Below are 14,271 nucleotides of genomic sequence, written 5' to 3' on the forward strand. Positions count from 1 at the left end.
ATATCAGTAAAGCTTAATATCTTTCTTAATTTTTAAATAAAAAATAAGATTTTCTTCAGAGTCTCCAATGAATGATCTTGTATACCAACTGGGGTATATGCATACCACTTTGGAGAATAAAATAAATCAGTATGGAAGTATAACAGAAAGATGATCATAGAAGTGAGACCAAACATATCAGTTGTGACAACAAATATAAATGGTCAGAAATCAAAAGCTAACTCTAACAGACAACTCTAAAACCAAAGCATCAACTTATTTTAAAAGATTAAAAACACAAAGACAGGGAAAGGCACACTTTGGTTTTAGCAGGCCCAAACAGAAAGGAATGACAATATGCAGCAAGTAGCATTAAACAGGACAGGGAGTATCCTTGCATATTGACAAAAAGCACAGTCTGCAGAGATTTCAAGAATAAAAATGCATATATATTAGAAATACTATGCAAAATATACAGAAACACAACTATTAGAGACTAAAATACCCCAGGCTTAGCCATTCAGGTGGATAAAAACCAACCAAGGATATAGAAGATATGAATAATAAAGTTAATAACTTAATGTACACATATTAAATTTCAGGGGAAGAAACAGAGAATATACCTTCGTCTAAGATCTGATGGAACATATACATATACAAATATATATATCATATATTTGGCTGCAAAAATAAAGCCAAGATAAATTCCCCAAAGTAGGAACTGTATAGGTCATGTACTCAGAGCACAGTGCAATTTAAATGTAGAAATTAGTAACTTACATGGTCTCATTGGCTTTTTATTATAAGCTATTCTCCCCAAACCATAAGCATTCCACCAAAACATCATAGAAATTACTGTAATCTAGGAATATATAAATTTATTATGCTCTTGGAATTTCCTCTTCTATTGACTTTATGGAAAAAGATAATTCAAGGCTTAAACCACTTCATAATTGAAGAAATACATGCATATTCCAAGAAATTCTGACAATAAAAAGGTAAAGAAAAAGGTAAAAATCATCCATAACCACACTACACAGAGATATATTTGATTTTACCATTTCAGGCTTTTTCCTGTGTATACATACATTAACACACACTCAAACACACAAGCACCCACATGCTTTTTTCCCACAAAATAGGGTTATAGTGTACGTTTGCAATTGTCTATTGATTAACAAATGTACCACAGGCATACTTCTATGCCAGTATATAACACTCTACACTGTTGTTTTTAAAAACAGTGATTTCCCACAATGCATGAATATACCAGGAGTTATTTCACCAATCCTCCATTGAACTCTTTCTTTATTAATTGATCTATTAATACTTGACCATATAAGTTGCTTATAATGTGTTCCAATTTGTCATTTGATAGTGTCAATTTTCTGTGTTGTTTTTGTTTAGTTGGTTTGGTTAATTTTTTATGTTTGTATTTTTGTTGGTTTGGTTTGGTTATGCTAAGATATTTTAAAATTTGTATATAGTCAAATCTATTATATTTTTCTTTGAGAATTTCTGATTTTAATGTCATTTTAAACTGCCTGACACATCATAAAATTATAGAAAAATTTGCTTATATTTTCTTCTGGTTTTAAGTTTACTTTTTTTTTTTTTTTTTTTTTTGCGGTACGCGGGCCTCTAACTGTTGTGGCCTCTTCCGTTGTGGAGCACAGGCTCCGGACGCGCAGGCTCAGCGGCCATGGCTCACGGGCCCAGCCGCTCCGCGGCATGTGAGATCTTCCCAGACCAGGGCACGAACCCGTGTCCCCTGCATCGGCAGGTGGACTCTCAACCACTGCGCCACCAGGGAAGCCCTAAGTTTACTTTTTAAACTTCAATCCATTTGAAACATATTTTGGTACAAGGCATGAGACTGTGAGACATTATGCATAGTGGCTAACAGCATGAACCCAGAATCTAGACTGCCTGGATTCAAATTCCAGCTCTATTCCTGACTAGTTGTATGACCTCGGACAAATTATTTAGCTTATCTGTGTCTCAATTTCCTCATCTATAAAATAGTGATAATAATAGTACCTACCTACTTGTAAAATTCCCGCAAAAATTAAAAATGTTAACTGGTATTAAAGAATGTAGAGCCACATCTAATACATAGTAGCACTAGCTATCACTTTTCCAAATGACTAGCCACTTGTGCCAATCCAGTCACTGAATAACCTCTGCTCTCATTCCTAATTGAAATTCCATTTTTATCGTTTACTACAATCTAGGATACTACCTGTATGTCTGGCGCTATCCCTGTACCAACACTTTAAGTTACTCTGATTTTATAATGTGCTTTCATACATCTGGTGTAGGTATGCCTTCCTCATTCCTCCTTTCCAAAGTGTTCTTGACTCACTCTATCCTGATATTCTAGATAAAGTTGAAAATATTTCAGCAAATTCTAAAAATTCCATTGGAATTTTCATTGGGATTGGGTTGAACTTATGGATTGATATGGGGTAATTAGCCTCTGCACATCAAAATAATTTTAATAACAAATAGCTTATATTTTCCAAAAATATGCAATGCTTCTGTTTAACAGACAGATAAGGGTCAAAAAGGCTCAGGAGCTCACAGAGGTAACAGGTGGCAGAGTCAAGATTTATATCTGGATCTGTTCAGTTGTCACCTAGGTGAATGTGTAATTTATGATCATTAATTTGAATAAAAATATATTCAAATATAATTTTAGAGGCTAAATATTTTTTACCAACATGTTCATATTTCCACCCATTTTCCTAGCCATTCCTTTTCTATTTCATGGTGTGCATTCCAAAAGCAACATGTAATCTTGAATGTCAATAAATTCTACAAGCAGTGGCAATGTTCTCTTTCCACAGCATGACTGTAAGCAGAGAAATCTCATTAAATGCTGACATTTATTTCTATTTAGTAGTGTGTCTAACCTAGAGACAATATGCAAATGTATATGAGTTTTTTCCTAGTTATATAAGGTATGTTTAATAGAAGAATTTCCCATGTTGTGAGATTTTTCAGTTTGCTGCAAAAACCTTTGACAGCTTACTGTGTGCCAACATAATATAGGTCCTAGGGTGAAGAGATGAATAAGACATGGTCTCTTGCCTCAAGAACCCTAGAGTTAAGTGGTTAGATATATACAAATACTTTAAATACTTTTGGCTATTATTGCATCTCATTTCTTAGAAATATGGACAAGGTAGAGGGAAGGCTCATAGGAGGGAGGAGCAGAGAACTCTCTGGGGTCCGCTGAGGCCTTCACTGAGCATGTAATCTTACCTGGGTCTTGATGGGTGAGTAGGAGTTCATCACTGGTCAATGGGAGGAAGGGCAATCTACAAAGAGAGAAAAGCAAGAGGAAAAGATGTGAGGTCAGAAAAGCGGGTAATATTTGAGAAACTGCACATGATTTCATATGCTGACCATTCAATATAGTTTCCATCCCCCAAAAGATGTCTTAGAACTTCAATATATGAAGACTTCATTAGACTCCTGTCACCCAACTGGCCATTCCTTTTCTCAAGGTCACTTTTATATCATCAATTATTAAAGTTTTATCTCTCTTCTGACTTGATACTTTCCTAATTTTCTTCTTTTGTGAATTTTGAGAATATCTTGAGCAGAAAAATTTATAAATACCTTCCAGCTTCTCTTCTGCTCGGGCGAAAATTTGACTAAGTCTTACCCATTTGTACAAGTCAATTGATATGTATGGTTTATGTTGTGTAGCACCAACACAGCCATCATTAGAGTAACAGCCCCCTATATGTTGTTTGGGAGCCTGTCTAATCCCGAACTCCCAGTGTTTCATGAAGCTGAATGAAGGGCCTGGGTCTTTGCATCATCTCTGCAGAAGGCAGAAGGTTGAAGAAAGTATCTAGGCTTTGGAGGGTGAACTTAGATTCCAATCCCAGTGCTGCCACCTGTCCTGTGAGTGATCTTGGGCAAGTCATTCATCTTTCTGAGCCTCAGTTTCCTCAGCTAGAAAAATGAATGCCCTTGGATTTGCTTACTTGGGTTTCTGTGAGGAACAACCATGAATAATGTACATGAAAAGTCTAGGTAAACTCTCAACTTTTTGAGCATGACTTAAGGCCTAAGGAAAATAAAGTCCTAGGAGTGAAAAAATTGGATGACCTCCTACTCATTAAAAATTGCTAGTCTTTGAGTAGATTTGATTCTAGCACACTGAGTCAGTTTATAAAACACCACATGGTAGAAATCACAATTCTTCAACAGCAAACATTCCTAAATTGTGTCCATGATAAGTTTATAACAACATGTTTGGGAAGCAGAGAGTACCTAATAATTGCTTTAAAAAAAAAAAAAATCTTGCAAGAATCCACCACTCTAGGTCACGCTACAGTCTGGGTGGATCCATAAAGACGGAAGAGGGACTTGAGTATACTTCATTGCAAGGGCTTGTCTCTGTCTATGCTGATAAGAGTCATCATGGGGTATTTCTGACTCTATAGCCCTCCGTTTCTCTCTCCTTTTCTTCTTACTTTTCCTCTCTTATTCCGTTAGTGTGGTTAGCATCTATGGCTTCATTCTCAGACTCATTTTGGCAGGATGGCCACTCTCGTACTTCCAGTTTCATGCACTGAAGTTCTCAGCCATAGCAATGGGCAAGAAAAAGAAGTAAAAGCACTGCAATATGGAAAAATAAGTTATTTTTTTTAATTTACAGAAGGCATTATTGTTTATGTAGAAAATTTTTAAGGAACCTACCAAAGGAAAAAAAAACTACTAGAATGAAGAAGTGAATTTATTGTGGTCACTGGATATAAGGTTAATATATAAAAATAATTATATTTCTATATACTGACAAGAAAATTAAAAATAGATGGTCAGATTTTTTTTTAAAGATATCTCCAAAACATTATGTTAGGTAAAAGAAGACAGACAGAACAGTTTACATGATATATGATTCCACTTATATGAAACGCCCAGAATAGATAACTCCATAGAGACAACGCAGATTGATGGTTGCCAGGGACTGAAGGGAGGAGAGAATGCTTAAGGGGTATGGGACTTTACTTTGGGATGATGGAAATGTTTTAAAACTAGATAGAGTGGTTGCACAACACTGTGAATGTACTAAATGTCACTAAATTTTTCAATTAAAATGGTTAATTCTATGATATGTGAATTTCACTTTAATAAATTATTTTTAAAACAACAAACATACAAAAGGATGCTGGATTAGAAAGCAGACACGAGTATGCTTGAGACCTGGAGTTGGTCACTTCCCAACTCTGAGCCTCAGTTCTTCTAACTATAGCTTGGGGCATTTTCTGTGTGCCTGGCCCTGGGCTACAGGCTTTACGTGCTTTTCCTCCTTCAGTCTCCATTTACAGATGAGGAGACAGGCGTAGAGAAGTTGAATAACTTGCCCAAATTCATATATTTCATCTGTGTTACAACAAAGCTGAATTCTGTATCTCCCTTTTCTTGAAGTACTAATTTTTCAGTGGTCGAATGGGGCTAGATAATAAAGTGGATCTCTGAGACCAAACCAAAGGTGGAAGCTCAAAAGAGGTCTTATAATTATAAACCATGACCAGACACTTAACTTAAAACTCCTGGCCTAACATCAACTATTTCCAACCATCCTTGGCTAAAGACTCTACCGATAGTTGTGAAATTCAAATAACCTATCTTGTCTGAAAATTAGAGCAAAGAAGGAATTCTTCAAGTGTTTTTCCCATAATTATATGTGAAAATGAGAACTTTATACTACCTAACTAGTGTACCTCACTCCTTTGAGTGCCCTTTTATGTCTAGTGGATTGTATGCAAATTCAATTTAAATTCTTTCATCCCAAGCTTCTGCAGTTTTCCATTTTGCAATTTATTATTCCCTGAAATCTCATAATAACAGGTTAAACCCAAGCTCTTGTAGGGTTTGTGCCAAGATGAGATTTTTTAAAAAATCATATCTAAATTACTTCATGAAATAATGTTCCTATCTGCCTCCAAGCTGCTGTCAAGGCTGAGGCCAAAAGCTGTGCTAAGAACGGAGCAAACTGAGCCAGGGGTCTCCAGGGAAATAATAGAGTAGAAACCAGCTCTGGGGAGAGCCCTTGGTAGATATCATCCTATTTCATATTTTCCCCTAAATGGTGTAGGTGTTACCTTTACAAAGTATATTTCCTAATCAGATTTGATTCTACAGGGGTTGGAGACTCTACAGCCCTTGGCTCTCATCTGAACTTCTATTATGATGAAAATGAAATATGAGGGAAACATCTCAGTTTTCTTAGACTAAGTAACCTGACCCTTAATATAAAATTTTGTCATTCATTTATTTAGCAAACATTCTCTGAATGCCTGCTAAATTACAGGCACGGAATATAAACATACATAAAAATCATCTTCCCTGCTCTTCAGAAAATCACCCTCTGATAGGAATGATAACCATAAAAATAGATGACTACAGTACAAAGTGACAGGAAGTATTATTGTCCAAAGGTGGATTAGTGATACTTTGAGGGTCAGTGGTATATTGTCCTTTATTTTTTTTTATTGTCCTTTTAATATTCATTTGTTTATTTATTCTTCATTCACTCAGCAAATCTTTACCAAATAACACAATTTGCAATGTGCTATTAATTGCTCAGGGGTACACAAAAATGACTTGGATAAAACAATGTGCATAAAAATCTTTCGTCAATTTTATTGACTTACAAGAGAGACAACACACATGCTAGATATTTCCTGTTGCTCCTCCACCAGACCTATTATATCTTTTCACTCTGCTCTGTGACTCACAAAGTACACTCTTAGTAGATTTCAACATTGATTAATTTTCCTCCAAAATGAGTTTTGTATAGGCAAACCACTATACCATTTGAATTCCTTGATCAGTAATCTTTATAGCACAGCGAAATTATATGTATTTTTGTATTTTAATATTTACTTAAATTATGTCCACATAGTCTTTTCTATATATATCACAGTAAAGACATTTTTTAATTTATCAGGTTTTTTTCCCAGTGTTAAAATTTTCAAATTATACCTTCTGCCCTCTGATCTGTTGTTGTTGTTACTGAGGTTTCTTTCTACGGAGTCCACCTTTTAAAAAATCTGGATAAATTTTGTGGATAAAAATCTCTTTAAGGTAATATAATCTTTTTGTCAATTTTTCATCAAGTTTACATATATGTGTTGCTATCAATGTTACTTTATGTTCACTATCTCTACCTGCAATATTTAGTTGTGATTTCATTACCTAAAAATAAAGTCAATGCTTTTAGAGGCTGTTCAATTTTAGAAGAACTTTTCATTTTACCTCAGCAGGATTAAAACAGCAATGTCAAAATGATGAGGTCAAAATATTTTGCTTTACGTGTGTACCCCCTTGGATTTACACATCTTTAAAAAGCATTTAGCACAATATATTGAGATTCATGTCTGCCTCCCTCAGGAAAAGTGAGCTCCTTGAAGGAAGAAATTAAGTATTATTCACCACCGGGAAGCCAACGCCTTGCTCAGCCTGCCCCAGATGGTGTTGAGTGAAGGTAGGTTGATTGTAGAATCATAAATGTTTTGGTTTTCTTTATACACTCTTCTGTATGTATGGCTTTCCAGGCATTTCATCTAAAGAACTAACCAGTATAGTGTTGTCAACATTCTTAGTTGCAGGGAATCCTAAAGTACAGTCCCAGTGTCCACTTACTTTGGTTAACTCTGTTCCTACTCTTGTCACAATTCATGTTCATTTGTCCACACACTTTCCCAAGCCCTGACCATCGAATGAAAACACTGAGTTTCACACACCGGTCCTGACCTCAGATCTATCACTCCTGGGGCTAGATTCTAGCCAACCAGGATCTGCAACAGGAGCTAAGAGCAAATGGGTTAAAGAGGAGGTGAGAAGTGGGAGCCAGGGAGGAAGGAAGGGAAGAAAGGCTGTGCTAGTGTATATTCATCAGTCTGTTTACTAAAAGCTCCATGGAGGCAGCAAATTCATCTATTTTATTCATTATTATGTACCCAGCTCCTAGAACACTGTCTGGCACATAGTAGGTGCTCAATAAACATTTTTAATGAATGGGAGACCTAATAAAGGACACTTCGATTTACTGAAAACCACTATTTGACAGGTTTGGTACTAATCACTTTCACTCATGATCTCATTTTAAATGTGATCCTCAAGCCATCTTGGTGACGTAGGTGGTATCACTCTTGTTTCACGAGAAAGAAACAGGGCCCTCACTACTACATACTGGCTGTTAGTAACTCTTCACAGATTAGGCATCATGGAGTGAAAGATTTGTCAGAGCAAAAGGTAACTTAGAGATGATCTAACTTAACCCTCTCATTTTACTCGTAAAGAAAATAACCCCTGGATAGCTGAAGTGACTTTGCCAAGGTCTCACAGGGGTTAGGGTTGGCAGCTGGACCTGAACTCAGATGTCCCACCTCAGTCAGGGATCTCTCTGCTCTGCTTGGATGCCGCTTGCTTGTTCCTATCACTACCACATGTAGAGAGGACAGGTAACCATCAGTCATAAAGTTGTTCAACTCAAAAGAGCTAATTTCACGTGTTCTTTAAATCATGTTCCACAATCACCCACCATACCACCTTCTGACCCCCATCAACTCCATGAATTTTGTCTACCCTGGGTGGCCTTGTGTGTAGCTCTTGGCCCTTTTAGCCCCTAGCCTTGTATATGCCCTGAAAACTGTGGGACTTGTACACTTGGCAAAGGAACATTTACCGAAGAACAGAACATGCTCTTTTTCTCGTTTGAACTTGACTCCATTGTTCACCAAATACATTTTTCTTTCTATGAAGTATAACTGAACAGTTTATGACAGGATTTAACATTGAAACCAGTAATATAATGATCTCTCTTTGTCTCTGTACCCTGACGGTGTGTCAAATAAGGTTAATACAGATTGCTAAAAGCATGACCACATTATTAGATAATTCCTCAGGTTAGCTCTTTGCATCCATGCATGTTGCAGACACCAGAGTCAACAAGAGCAATGGGGATCAGGAATCAAAGGAAGGGGAAATGCAAATATAAACCTGTGCTTCTGATGGGCACCAGTTCTTGCTACTCCAGAGGGCTGGAGTCCGGATTCCTGAGGCGGGTATCACACACTATCTACCTCATTTCCTGGGCGCTCCCCTGCTTTGTGTCTCAAGTAAACACTTCCCTATTGCCCTCACTTAATTGCTTCTATATTGATCTAAGAAAGTGGGATTATTTTTCATTCAGAACTGTATAGTTTGATTGCATTTAAGATACATAACATGAGCTAAGTGTTGTACCAAGCAAATGAGACTGTAAGTAGATACAACAGACATTGGTTATGGTAAATTCACACCCACTTCACGTCTTGGGTGAACTGTTGCAAGAGTCTCCTAACCAGTTTCCCTGCTTCCTCCCAACTCCATAGCTTCATCTCATAGTGATACTTCTAGAATATAAATCTCATCATGTGACTCCCCTGCTTAAAACCTTTGAATGTTACTTTTTGAATGAAGTACCAACTCATCAGCATGGTAGGTAGACAAGTGCTTGAAAATCTGGCCCCAACCTACAAGGCTGATCTTTTCCACCTCACACCAGATTGCCTCTTCTCCAACATTTGATGATTTATTTCTCAACAAGACAGCCTGTTACTTTGAAAATATTACTCTTGTGCCTTTTCTCTGCCTCATGATCTCTTAATTGTACTTCAAGAGCCAGTATAGAGGCCCCATCCCCTGAAAGTCATCGAGACCTTTCCAGGTAGACCTAGCCACGCCCTTCTTTCATTAGAGCACTGATCACACTGAAATCTAGTTATATGATCACTTCTCCATCTACCCCACTGGACTGTGAGTTCTTCAAGTCAGAAGACTATGTCTTATACTTACTTATCACCCCAGTAATTAGCACAGTGCCTGGCAAAATAATGATTCTATAAAAATACTCATCAAATGAACATTTACTCTGTTCAAAGCAGTGGGCTAAGTGCTATGAGGAATACAAAGATAGATTATTTGAAGTCTGTTCTTAAGAAACTTGCCCTTCATTAGGACAACTATTAACCACACTAATTTGTAGAGGTTTTGCACAAATACATCTTGCGACAAACTTTGATGGCACCCAGCTGGAATTGAATTACATCAATGGTTATTGTGTTTCACCTGCTCACTCTTCAGCACTCCTTGAGAATTTTTACTAATTGTCCTCTCTATACATTCAGTAGGCAAAGCACTACGTGTGTTCCAACCAACACAAAACCACACTTCAATGCTGATTGATTTTTCTCTGTACTACTTTTCTGAAACATATATATTCTCAGTTGAAACAAAATTAAATGTACACACTGATCAAAAGCTGACATAACAATCTGAGATGGGTTTGGGGTACATCTGGACGACAAGACACACCAAATAGGCAATGCTGACTTATCCAGGTAGTTATCTTATACATATTGTTTTTAATCTAGGAATGCATCCTATAGACACTATAATTAAGATGTTACCAGAAAGGTCTAAAATATCAAGAAAAAAGAAACAGGAAGATCAAGGAAGGCTGCACAGAGAAGAGAATGTCTGAACCTGATGGGAAAATGGAACTTACTTTTAAATCCTATAAATAATTCATAAATTTTATTTGAGTCACTTTTTGGTATTTCAATAAGGTAATTATTAAAGAATATTTCACCCGGAGCAATCTGGTAACTAAATGCATGCAAAACAAATGGAGAGTCAACCCAGAGATGTAATTAAATAGCATGTGAAAGAATCTCTTGAGCAGCCCAAGGCTGGTCACAAGGGGTTTTACCTTAGAGTTGGGTTCTGCACATGGTAAGATAAAAATCACAAGATTGATCCCAGTTGAGGGTAATAAAGATGAACAATAAAAATGTTTTCAGAGCAGAAAACATTTCCTCCCCAAAACCCATAACCCCAGTCTAACCACAAGCAAACATCAGTCAAACTCAAATGAGAGGCACTCTACCTAACCAGTACTCCTCAAACTGTCAAGGTCATCAAAAACAATGAAAGTCTGACAACTAAATATGACATGGGATCCTGGAACAGAGCAAGGATATTAGGGAAAAGCTAGTGAAATCCAAATAAACTGTAGAGCTTAGTTAATATAGGAATTAATGGCTAATAGTAATGTACTGATGTTGGTTTCTTAGTTGTGACAAGTGTACCACAGTGATGTAAGATGTCAACAATCAGTGAAACTGGATGAAGAGTTTACAGGAACTCTGTCATTTTTGCACCTTCTCTGTAAATCTAAAACTATTGTAAAAAATTGTGTAAGTTTGTTAAAAAGCAAATTGCCACAGCCTTATTGAAACTGGCTCAGTGATATAATCAACTTCCAGGAGACAGCTTTGCAAGGGAGATAAATAATAATGGACTAGCCAAAAATCACAAGTTCAAATCCATCCTGGGACCTTAACAGTTGATTGACTTTAATACTCTATGAGGGCCTTCCCTGGTGGCACAGTGGTTAAGAATCCACCTGCCAATGCAGGGGACACGGGTTCGAGCCCTGGCCCAGGAGGATCCCACATGCCTTGGAAGAAACTAAGCCCATGTGACACAACTACTGAGCCTGCGCTCTAGAGCCCGTGAGCCACAACTACTGAAGCCCACATGCCGCAACTACTGAAGCCCATGCGCCTAGAGCCTGTGCTCCGCAGCAAGAGAAGCCACCGCAATGAGAAGCCCGCGCACCGCAATGTAGTCCCCGCTCGCCTCAACTAGAGAAAGCCCATGTGCAGCAGCGAAGACACAACGCAGCCAAAAATAAATAAATTTAAAAAAAAAACTCTATGAGCCTCTACCTTCTCCTACATAAAACAGGATTGGCAATATCTGTCTTGCCTACCTACTTCAAAAGAAAGGGGAAAAAGAGAAAGAAATATATGTTGAGTGTCAATTCTGTGCCAGGCAGGAAGCTTACATATCTATATCTTCTTGAATCCTCACAGTGACAGCAGACATTGTAAAGCCCATTTTGCAGACTAAGGAGGCTCAAAGAGGCTAAGTAATTTGCTTAAGGTGGTATTATTAGACAGTGTTAAAGTCAGATTTTGTACACAGTTTCTCTATCTCCTAAGTTGTCCCCTGCGGCCTTCCTTCCTCCAGGCTGCCTCCCATGGAATACAAACACAAATGCTTTGGAAACTGCCACACAGCTCTACAGTCTTGCGTGAACACTGCTTCCAACACAAATGTCTGAGAGCCCAGTTGATTGTCCAAACACAAATGTGGGAAAGGGTCTCTCACCACTTGCTAGTACTGAAAAAGCAGCTCCCCAGTTGGGCAAGGGGTACTTGAGCAGCCTTCCAAGGCACCATGAGTCTGTGCCACCTGTGAGCACTCATGTTCCTCTTTCTCCGTCTTTCGGGGCTGCCCTAGGGAATGCTCAGCCTGCCTTTTGGCAGCTCCACAGACTTCTTCTTTCTGCTGCAGAGTGCTTTATATCAGGGGTGTCCAGGGCAGGAGCCAGAGAGGCGTATTGGTAATGTGATGCGATAATAGTGTATCAAATTCAAAACGCCACTTCTGCCAAAAGGAATTTAATTAAGCACAAAAGTGGGTTACTGCAATGAAATGCACATGTGTTCTTTAAAGTCATGCGTGCCTTTGGGTATTTGGAAAATACCCTAAATGCATGTTATTACAGGAATCCTGTTATCAGCCAGAAAGAAGGCTTTAGATCCTAGGTATATGGTTTGAAATATGTGAGCATCTTGAAACTTTGGTGTTAACGTGTCAGTTTATCTGCATGAAATAAACTGCATTTTGTGCCCAGGCCAAGACATAATCTTCCCCCTCACTAATCAAGATACAATGGACTTTTTTAGTTTAAAGTTTCAGCTTTGCTATCAAATCCAGACCAAGCTTTCCAAAGATCTAGACAGCTAAGAAAGTTGCTACTATTATTTTCACTTAAAAAATTATTTATTTATTTGTCTGTGCCAGGTCTTAGTTGCAGCACGTGGGATCTTCGCTGCAGGATCTTCATTGCCACGTGTGGGCTCTTAGTTGCGGCATGAGGGATCTAGTTCCCTGACCAGGGATCGAAACCGGGCCCCCTGCATCGGAAGCATGGAGTCTTAACCACTGGACCACCAGGGAAATCCTTGTTTTCACTTTTAATAAGAGTATTAACTGACTTTGAACACAAGCATTTATCATAGATTCATAAAAAATCATGAATGGTCTCATCCAGAGGGCTATTAAAGGCCATCTAACTCAATCCCTTCTTTTTGTAAGTGAGGAAATTGAGGCCCAGAAGGGTAACTAGCCCAGGATAGCACAGTGAGTCACGGCAGGCTAAGCCCATAACTCAGGCTGGTGGCACACATCTCACAAAAATATCCTATGTGGGACTAGGTGACCCATTAGATTACAATTTATGTGATCAAGTCTCTTTTAAAAAAGTCACACATCCAGTGGAGAACGAATAACATGAATCTAGCTGGGGGGAAACATGAATGTACACCAAATGAGGAACATTTTAATTTAAAAAGGGGGAAGAAATTATATTCTCCAAAAGTATCAATGTCATAAAAGACAAAGAAAGGCTGAGCAACTGTTTGTGATGAAAGGAGACAACTAAATGCATGCCTAGACAGGACTGTAACTAGAGGAGGAAGTGCTAAAAAGGACATTATTGGGTTAATTGATAATTGAAATATAGACCATAAACTGGATAAAAGTATGTCACAGTTAAACTTATTAAGGTTGATAACTGTGCTCATAAAAGAGAATATCCTAATTCCTGGGAAATGGACAGTGAAGTATTTAAGGATAAATGAACATGACATGCAACTTACTCTCAATTTGATCAGAAAAAATTTTATATAGACAAACAGACAGATAAGACAATTAAGGCAAAATGTCAACAACAGATAAACGTGGATATAGGCTATAAGAGCGTTCTTTGCTCTATTTTTATGTTTGAAATTACTCCAAATAAAAAGTTAAAGAAAATTTAAGCCACGCAAATGATTACCACCAGCACCACAAGATTATAACCACTCTTCATTCAAGAGCAAAGGAGGGCATTTTAAGAACATCTCCAAAAATATAGAGCCATGACATCCTTCATGCATATTTACTACAAAACCAAAATCTTAATAAATGAAAGCAATGAGTAGGGTCACCTCAGAAGGCCTCCCAACTTGGTGTTTATGTCTTGATTTTGGGCTGGCACTACCCCTTCTGGGACTGCTGCCATTTGCCCATTTTGTTATGATCTTTCATAGTGAAAAAAAAAATAACTTTCTATTATCCTGAAAATTACAATGAGAAAATTGATACCTA

At 37.7% G+C, this 14,271-nt stretch overlaps 1 long non-coding RNA gene across 1 annotated transcript in view; it reads right to left on the reverse strand.

Moving 5' to 3' along the window:
* The window catches only part of LOC117201930 (uncharacterized), a 452,276-nt gene that overhangs the window by 138,301 nt on the left and 299,704 nt on the right, over nt 1–14,271 (reverse strand). Inside the window, exon 3 of the long non-coding RNA XR_007477893.1 lies at nt 3,247–3,302. This is a non-coding gene — a long non-coding RNA (uncharacterized LOC117201930). The remainder of the gene's footprint in view (nt 1–3,246; nt 3,303–14,271) is intronic.

The sequence above is a fragment of the Orcinus orca genome, chromosome 6 (genome assembly GCF_937001465.1).
Source record: "Orcinus orca chromosome 6, mOrcOrc1.1, whole genome shotgun sequence".
Taxonomy (NCBI): Eukaryota; Metazoa; Chordata; class Mammalia; order Artiodactyla; family Delphinidae; genus Orcinus; species Orcinus orca.